Below are 7,599 nucleotides of genomic sequence, written 5' to 3' on the forward strand. Positions count from 1 at the left end.
AATAGGGATGTATTCTAAAAAATGCATCATTAGGCGATTTCGTCTTTGTGCAAACATCATAAAGTGTATTTACACAAACCTAGATGGTATAGCCTACTCCACACCTAGGCTGTATGGTATAGCCTGTGGCTCCTAGGCTAGAAACCTGTACAACATGTTGCTGTACTGAATTCTGTAGGCAACTGTAACACAAATCATTAGGCAATAGGTATTTTCCGACTCCATTATAATTTTACCAGACTACAGCTGTATATGTGGCCCATTGCTGACCAAGAAGTCATTATGCGATACATGACTGTACTTCTTTATCCATTAATCTGAGTATAAAGACATCTCTTGAATCAGCAGTCGCTTACACTATGACAGGGTACAAGAATTAGTAGGCTCTTCTGGCCAGGAATGGGAGGAGAAATTAATGGCAAAGTACCAACTCCTGACTTCCACAGATCAAAGAGGTGGTTAGGGGTTGCTAGAAAACAATGAAGCAAGTTTATTCTAGATTGTTTACCTGGCTCTGCAGCCTTGTGGTGTTGAGCATGTCACCTCTTTTGTATTCATGACACCCAAAAGAAGTAAAATAAATTCCATCAAAGTACTTTTTGACTTTTATGTAATATTAGGTTCAAAGTTTCATTTTAAAAAGTTACACGTAATCTCTCTGCTTTTACCCCCTCTAATTAAACTAAAATAACAGCATCTTCTTCAAAGTTACTGAGACAAAATGAAGTTGTAATATGTTTGTATCTTTAATCACCATAAATGCCAAGCTGTGCCGATCACTAAGTCTTTACTGTATAGTTCCCCAGAGTCTAGTTTATTTAACTTGAGACACTCACTTCCCATAACAACCAAGGAGAAGTGGAGTAGAGACACAGTCTTGTATGCCTGTGTCTCTAGTGTTCAGACCCCTTGCACAATGGACATAGGCTGGTTTCCTGCAGCTGACTGACGTGGAGAAGCTCCAGCTGTGTCAGCCACGACAGAGTTGTTATTGCTTCACTGAGTAAGCACCCAGCGCGCAAGCTGAGGCGGGCTGTTTCGTAGACGGGCTCGGATCATTTACCCTGGCTTCCCTCCCACTTGGCTCTGTGTCGTGGAGCATTAGAATCATTTCCATTCTTTCTCAGCTGTTCCATTTTCTCTTGGCCGCTTTCCTCCTCCCGGGGGATTGTTTTCTCTCAACTGTTAAAGAGTAATGCTTAAACATTAAAAAAAAGATTTCAGACCCATGTGAATCAAATAGATGACACCTCTGCCTGCTCTGAATGTCCCTCTGTCATATTATCTGCCCCCATGAAGACCTTGTAGTGAGAGGACAATGGTTCAAGATTGCTTTTCTTTTTTTTTTTTTTTTTTTTTGTTTGAGAGGGTCTCACTCTGTCACCCAGGCTGGAGTGTAGTGGTATAATCACAGCTCAATGCAGCCTCGACCTCCTGGGCTCAAGCAATGCTCCTACCTCAGTCACCCGAGTAGCTGGAACTATAGGCAAGTGCCACCACACCCAGCTAATTTTTTAATTTTTGTAGAGACAGGGTCTCACTTTGTTGCCCAGGCTGGTCTCAAACTCCTAGTTTCACCAGTCCTCCCACCTCAGCCTCCCAAAGTGCTGGGATTACAAGTGTGAGCCACCACACCAGGCCAAGATTACTATTTTAACATCATATTGCAATGATGCCTCACCTTTTCCCTTCATGTCATGGAGTTTCAGGATCTGAATACTCCTAAGTGTATCTGGATCATCCTCAAAACACCCACTGCTTGGATTCCCAGGTTCCTGTTTTCAAAAGCTTCTTTTTGCTTCGCAAATAATTCTCAGAATTTACCTCCTGTGTAATCAATCTAGTGGGAGAATTCATTTGGTCTTAATACTCTCATTGGTAGATGCTGTAATAGGTATGATGCTTAATCACAGACACCGTCAGTACCTCTACCCGGCAGCTGTGGTAAATCGGAAAAAACTGAGGTCACACATACACAAAAAAAAGCAGACGCATTAGAGAATACATCATCACGTGTCAGGTGATATTGGAAGTGAAATATATGGAAGTGAAAGACTGCCAAGATCCTTTCTAACCTTTCAGTAAGCCCTAGAAAATAGCAGGCATAGCTGGGGACGGTGGCTCACCCCTGCAATTCCAGCACTTTGGGCGGGTGGATCATGAGATCAAGAGTTTGAGACCAGCCTGGCCAACATAGTGAAACCCCGTCTCAACCAAAAATACAAAGGTGGCACATGCCTGTAATCCTAGCTACTTGGGAGGCTGAGGCAGGAGAATCGCTTGAACCTGGGAGGTGGAGGTTGCAGCAAGCCAAGATCATGCCACTGCACACCAACCCCAGGCGACAGTGTGAGACTCTGTCTTAAAAAAAAAAAAAAAAAAAAAAAAAAGAACAAAAGAAAAGAAAATAGCAGACATTCAACGCATGAATCAATAGAGTGAAAGGATTTTTTTGTTTGGTTGATTTTTGCCTTCCCTGGAAAACAGGGAAAGAGCAAACTTAAATTTGCTTAGTAGCATTTACACCAACCTCTTACAGAGTTTCTTCTTTTCCTGCATAAAGCCAGTACCTCATGGTAGTTGTATTTCAGACTTCAGATTACTCATAGTTACTATAATCATATGATAGCCCATATATCTTTTTACTCCTTTATACTCATATAATAATAATAATAGTAGCTATCGCTTATATAGTACATAAAATGAGCCAGGCACTCTTTCAAGTGCTTTACATATATTAACTGAATCCTTACAGCAACCCCATGCAGAAGATACTATTATTACCCACATTTACAGATGAGGAAACTGAGGCACAAATAACTTACCCAGGATCTAAATAATAAGTGATGAAGCTGTGATTCAAACAAACCCAGGCACTCTATCTCTAGAACTCATGTGGGGCTTTGTTGTTTTGTTTTATTGGAAAAAGTTTCTCACTGTGTCACCCAGGCTGGAGTGCAGTGACACAGTCGCAGCTCACTGTGGCTCCCACCTCCCAGGCTCAAGCGATCCTCCCATGTCAGCCTCCCGAGTAACTGAGACTACAGGCACGCGCCACCACACTCAACTAATTTTTTAATTTTTTTGTAGAAACAAGGTCTCACTATATTTCCTAGGCTGGTCTCAAACCCCTGTCCTCAAGCAATCTTCCTGCGTCAGTCTCCCAAAGTGCTAGGATTGCAGGTGTGGGCCACCATACGCCCAGCCTGGGGTTTTTTATTATAAACAGATTTTGTTTTCATGTACAGTTCTATGGATTTTATCACACATATATGTTTGTTTAATGACCACCATAATCACAATATAGAACAGTTCTGGCCAGGCACGGTGGCCTGAAATCCCAGCACTTTGGGAGGCCGAGGCAGGTAGATCACTAGGTCAGGAGTTCAAGACCAGCCTGGCCAAGATGGTGAAACCACATCTCTACTAAATATACAAAAATTAACCAGGCATAGTGGCGGGGGCCTGTAATCCCAGCTACTCGTGGGGCTGAGGCAGGGAGAATCCCTTGAACCCAGGAGATGGAGGTTGCAGTGAGCTGAGATCACCACACTGCACTCCAGCGTGGGCAACAGAGTGAGACTCTGTCTCAAAAAAAAAGAAAGAAAAAGAAAAATTGAGCCGGGCACAGTGGCTCACGCCTGTAATCCCAGCACTTTGGGAGGCCAAGGCAGGTGGATCACAAGGTCAGCAGTTTGAGACCAGCCTGACCAACATGGTGAAACCCCATCTCTACTAAAAATACAAAAAAATTAGCTGGGCAGGGTGGGCGCCTGTAATCCCAGCGACTTGGAGGCTGAGGCAGGAGAATTGCTTGAAACTGGAAGGCAGAGGTTGCAGTGAGCCGAGATTGTGCCACTGCACTCTAGTCTGGGCAATAAGAGCAAAACTCCATCTCAAAAAAAAAAAAAAAAAAAAAAAAAAAACACAGTTCCATCAGTATCCATGTCTTCATGTCTTCAACAATAACAATAATTCCTCTATATACTAAAACCCATCAGTAAATCTAAAGGTGAGAATTTTTCAACCTTAGGAAGGAAACCTACTTTGAAGACCTTCACAGATAATAGCATAGTTCTCTTGGGAATTCTGGACAACTACCACTTAATCTCCTTCTGGCTTCCCTTGAATTCTACCATATACAATTTCTCCCTGAGCATCTGTCTCAGAGCAGGTGTGTGTGTGTGTGTGTGTGTGTGTGTGTGTAATGTGCTGTGCCCCTGCTGTCTTACTTCAGCACTGCTGCCCAAACCAAAACAGGTATGCCAGTGTGATTTCCATGCTCTCTCACCACCTCGGATGCCTTTAAATGGACTGTGCTTCGCTGGCTGGCTGGGAATCTTTCACATTGCTGGTGAGCTTGCCAAGTACCACGGACAGATCACAGCATGCATGGAGATCCTTACCCACAATTCTGATTAAGAAAATAGTAAATCAGATATACAGGAAATTTGGAAAGCAAACATCCAAAAATTACACTAAACTATCATAGAAAAGAGACTAATTTTTCATCCTAGTCCTACTTATGAGATTAGAACCGGTGATCCCTGTTTATTTGCAAAACAAAAAGCCTCAAAAACCAATTTGTTAATTTGACCCTGAAGTTGTTTAAGTGCCCCCTGCTTTTCCTACTTGTGTAGCACTCAATCCGGTTGCCTGTTTCTTGCTACATCTTACTGACTTTCCCTAAACAGGAGTTACTGGGTTGTCCAATTAAAAGCTTTCTATTATTGCAAGTTTTTCTCGGCATTTAGCATTTGACCTAAATAGATTTATGTTTTTTTCTCTGTCTTTGACTTTAAATTCTATGGTGAGGCGGGGCACAGTGGCTCACACCTATAATCCCAGCACTTTGGGAGGCTGAGGCAGACAGATCACCTGACGTTGGGAGTTCGAGACCAGCCTTACCAACATTGTAAAACCCCATCTCTACTAAAAATACAAAATTCGTCGGGCATAGTGGCGGGCGCCTGTAATCCCAGCTTACTCAGGAGGCTGAGGCAGGATAATCGCTTGAACCCAGGAGGCAGAGGTTGCAGTGAGCCAAGATCGTGCCATTGCACTCCAGCCTAGGCAACAGGAGCAAATCTCTGTCTTAAAAAAAAACAAAACAAAAAAAGGACTATGATGAAATACTCAACAGGAAGGCAAATGGGGCTGCTTTCCTTTAAAATACCAGATAAAAGATGTATTTTACTGAAACACTAGCTTTTTCATTAGATAAATAAATCTTTATGTAAAGCTAATTCTGAGAAATGTGTTAAAATTTTTCAGCATGGGAACTTGGACAAGAGACTGTTCAACAAAGGAGAACAATGTGTAACTGTCCCATGTACCCACTAACTCCCCCGTTGGGCATGGAGTAAGTCACTTCTAGGTACAGTTGCTCACTTGTTCATTGAAAATGCTTCTTTTTTATTAACTAGGTTTGAGGACATGATTAGGTTGGTATCCACATCTATTGCTGAATAACAAACCACCCTGAAACTTGGTGACTTGAACCAAGCGATTATTTGCTCCCATTCTTTAGTTTGGCAACTTAATCTAGGCTCTGCTCAATGGTACTTCTGCTCTGTGGCGACATGCATTTGCACACAGCACACAGCCAGGCTGACCTCACGCACAGGAGTTTCAGCTGAGATGGTTGTAACAGCTGAGCAAGTGAGACATTTTCCATTGATCACTCCGTCTTCCAAGGGTCTCATCCTCAAATAGGCTAGTTCAAGCTTGTTCACAAGGTGACAGCGTTCACAAAACGCCTGAGAGTAGAGCCTGCAAAGCCTCTGGAGGCCGAAGCTCAAAGTCACACAGTGCCACTTCTGTTGCATTTATTGGTCAAAGCAAGTCACAATGGCAGCACAGATTCAAACATGTACTGGAATTTGTGGCCATTTTAATCCATCATTAGCTTTTGGTGTTGATCACCCTGAAGAAAATACAAATATAATGTGCTATCTAATTGACCTATAGAAAGTGAATCCAGGCTGGGCGCGGTGGCTCATGCCTTTAATCCCAGCACTTTGGGAGGCCAAGGTGGGCGGATCACGAGGTCAGGAGTTCGAGACCAGCCTGGCCAATATGGTGAAACCCGTCTGTACTAAAAATACAAAAATTAGCTGGGTGTGGTGGCACATGCCTGTAGTCCCAGCTACTCAGGAGGCTGAGGCAGAAGAATCGCTTGAACCTGGGAGGTGGAGGTTGTGGTGAGCCGGGATCGCACCACTGCACCACAGCCTGGGCAACAGAGTGAGACTCCATCTCAAAAAAAAAAAAAAAGTGAATCCAATATAAATCTATCAAATAAGAAATACTGAGGCCAGGGCATGGTGGCTCACACCTGTAATCCTAGCACTTCGGGAGGCAGAGGCAGGTGGATCACCTAAGGTCAGGAGTTCGAGACCAGCCTGACCAACATGGTGAAACCCCATCTCCACTAAAAATATAAACATTAGCTGGGCATGGTAGTGCATGCCTATAATCCCAGCCACTCAGGAGGATGAGGCAGGACAATCGCTTGAACCCCAGAGGTGGAGGTTGCAGTGAGGTAAGATTATGCTATTGCACTCCAGCCTGGGCAACAAGACTGAAACTCCGTCTTAAAAAAAAAAAAAAAGAAAGAAAAGAAAAAAAAGAAATATTATCCTAATTTAAATTTACCTCAGAAGTCTGATACATAAAGCTGCTATATGACTGAGGAAAGAAGAGGGGAGAGATTTTGGGCTTTTGATTTCATCATAAATCCTTTAGAAATATTTTGCTTTTACTTATGTGTACATATTACTTTGGTAAATTTCAATGAAAAAAAAAAAAATCCATGCAGATTCAATTCTAGGCTCTCTCTCCCTCTAGCTCCAGTACTTATACTAGAAGAAAGCTATCCTAGGAAGTCCTCTACCTGGAAGTCTCTGTAATGGGGAAGGTAATGAGAACACAGAAATGAAGGGCCTTCATGTCTCAAAATAGTATCCTACTGCTGTCCAAGAAAGAAAAATGGACAAGGGTTTGAGGCAGAGTCCAAGCTGAGGGTCCTGAGGCCATACAAACTCCTTTCTTTTCCTGGCTCCATGACCAGGGAGAGAGGTGGGGAGGACATGTGGCTGGAAGTAATTTCAGAACCCCTTTTAGCAGTGGCCATGTGCCAGCATTTCTGCATCTCTATCCCTCCCCTCCCCACACCCACCAGTCCTGCCAGAGCACACTGGACCCATACTGAGGCAGAAGGGGAGGCAGGGAGCAAGGAGAACCATAGAGGAGGTCCCTTTGTTCCTAAATCCATCTTTGACTCCATGTTTTACTAGAATCTTATATTGGGGTATCTAGAGATGTGATAGTGTTGTAACCCAAAAAGAAACTCCTTGAACTGTCCCCACCAGTTAGTGTAAAAACTATCAAGATGAAAAAACCATTGGGCAAAAGGTGTAAAGTCAATTTTTTTTTTTAAGATGGAGTCTTACTCTATCGCCCAGGCTAGCATGCAGTGGCGCAATCTCAGCTCACTGCAACCTCCACCTCATTCATGCAATTTTTCTGCCTCAGCCTCCCGAGTAACTGGGACTACAGGCATGTACCACCATGCCCGGCTAATTTTTGTATTTTTAG

General features: G+C 43.2%; 1 long non-coding RNA gene across 1 annotated transcript; it reads right to left on the reverse strand.

Moving 5' to 3' along the window:
* Nucleotides 1–727: 727 nt before the first annotated feature.
* On the reverse strand, nt 728–1,939 carry LOC141410309 (uncharacterized). Its single transcript, XR_012434903.1, has 2 exons — nt 1,682–1,939; nt 728–1,182 (listed from the first exon to the last, which is right to left on the reverse strand). It is a non-coding gene; the product is annotated as an uncharacterized lncRNA (long non-coding RNA).
* Nucleotides 1,940–7,599: the final 5,660 nt, after the last annotated feature.

Source organism: Macaca fascicularis, chromosome 5 (assembly GCF_037993035.2).
Source record: "Macaca fascicularis isolate 582-1 chromosome 5, T2T-MFA8v1.1".
NCBI classification, from domain to species: Eukaryota; Metazoa; Chordata; class Mammalia; order Primates; family Cercopithecidae; genus Macaca; species Macaca fascicularis.